The sequence below is a fragment of the Psammomys obesus genome, unplaced genomic scaffold (genome assembly GCF_907164565.1).
Source record: "Psammomys obesus unplaced genomic scaffold, mPsaObe1.curated_primary_1811, whole genome shotgun sequence".
In the NCBI taxonomy this organism is placed as follows: domain Eukaryota; kingdom Metazoa; phylum Chordata; class Mammalia; order Rodentia; family Muridae; genus Psammomys; species Psammomys obesus.
In genome coordinates, this window is record NW_026585815.1 from 344 (window position 1) to 2170 (window position 1827).

The 1827-nt window shown below is 44.7% G+C and overlaps 1 pseudogene; it reads left to right on the forward strand.

Annotated features, from left to right (window-relative positions):
- The first annotated feature begins 433 nt into the window (after positions 1 to 433).
- On the forward strand, positions 434 to 1606 carry LOC129670878 (speckle-type POZ protein-like; annotated as a pseudogene).
- Positions 1607 to 1827: the final 221 nt, after the last annotated feature.

Genomic DNA, 1827 nt, shown 5'->3' on the forward strand with positions numbered 1-1827 from the left:
TCTTTATAGTATGTATATAAGTATGTATGTACATAAACATATACACATTAGTTCTGTAGGTACTGTTATTCTACAGGACTCTGGCAAATACAACATGTTTTGAAGGAAGAATGTATTGAATGTCGAAAACACTTCAAAAGTTGTGTATAATAGACAAAAGTAGTTACCAATTGACCTAAGATTCTATACGGAGAATTCACTGGAGTGATGTAAGAATTACTAAGGGATTGGCTGGACTGTCTTCTCTGAAACTAATACTGAAATCTGGAAAGAAAATGAAAGAGAGACCCAAGTTTCCAGTCTCAGCAAAGAGGGAAGAATGCAGAGAGCACATTCTAAGATTCTACAATATCTGTAATTGTGTCCTTATTGTTAAAGGGAAAACAATCTTGATTCTTTGTTTGAATCAAGTTGAAACTTCAAACTGCCTCCAGCAGAAATGTCATACAACCTGCCAGCTGAGAATTTCAGCTCCACGTAGATCACCGTCCAGACATTTTTCTACAGGTGGATCATCAACAGCTTCTCATTTTGCCTGGAGAGCATGAGGGAAGCCATTGAAAGTGTGACTTTCTCATCAGGAGCCAATAACAAACTCCAATGGTGTTTGAGAGCACACCCCAGTGGGAGCGATGAAGATAGCAAAGATTACCTGTCAGTTCACCTAGTGTTGCTACACTGTCCAAGAAGCCCCATTTGGGTGAAGTTCAACTTTTAGATCATAAATGCCGAAGGAGATAAATGCCAAAGACTGTGGAGCCAAATTGTCCTTAGGTTTCTGCCAGACAGCAACGGGAGATTTAAAAAGTTTATCCTGAGAGATTTCCTGTTGTCCCAGGCAGAACTCCTTCTCCCTGAGGACCACCTTATTCTCCTGTGCAATGTGTACATGGTTCAAGGCTCCTGCACCATTCCAGGACGGAACACATAATCGGATATCAAGGTTCCAACCTGCACTCTGATGGATGAGCTAGGAGAGCTGTGGGAGAATTCCCTCTTCACAGACTGCTGCCTCTTGGGATCTGGTCAGGAATTCTGGGCTCACAAGGCCATCTTAGCAGCTCACTCTCCAGTTTTCAGAGCCATGTTTCAACATGACATGGAGGAGAGGCGAAAGAACAGAGTTGAGATCAAGGACCTGGAGCCTCAAGTCTTCAATGAGATGATGGACTTCATTTACACAGGGAAGGCACCAAACCTCCACACCATGGCCACTGGTGTGCTGGCAGCTGCTGACAGATATGGCCTGGAGTGCTTGAAGGTCATGTGTGAGGATGCCCTCTGAAGGGACCTCTCCATGGAGAATGCTGCTCTCACTCTCATCCTGGCTGACCTCCACAGTGCAGAGCAGCTGAAAATGCAGGCACTGGATTTCATTACAATTCATGCTTCTGAGGTCTCTGAAACATTGGGGTGGAAGACTATGGTGGATTTCCATCCCCACTTGCTGGCTGAAGCATTCCATGCCCTGTGTTCTGCACAGAGGCCTTTCCTGGAATCCCCTCTCAAATGCCTGAAGAGAGAGATCCTAGCACCTGCTTCCTTGTCACCTACACCTGTGTTCCTGGAGCAGCAGCCACTGTTGTTACCAGCAACTCCCAGGTAGACTATGTATTGCTGCAGCATTCACAGTGAATCTGGGGAAGGATAGCATTGTGGCTTAAGATTTCAAACAGCTGGAAGAATGTGGAATGCTGGTCGGGTGGACACCTCTGGACTCTGGTTTATTCTATCTCATATCTATTTTGTTTCCCTACTGGTTTGATAGTTGTCCCATGACTTGGAAACTGAGATTGAACTTAGTTGCTTGCAACAAACACATCTCAA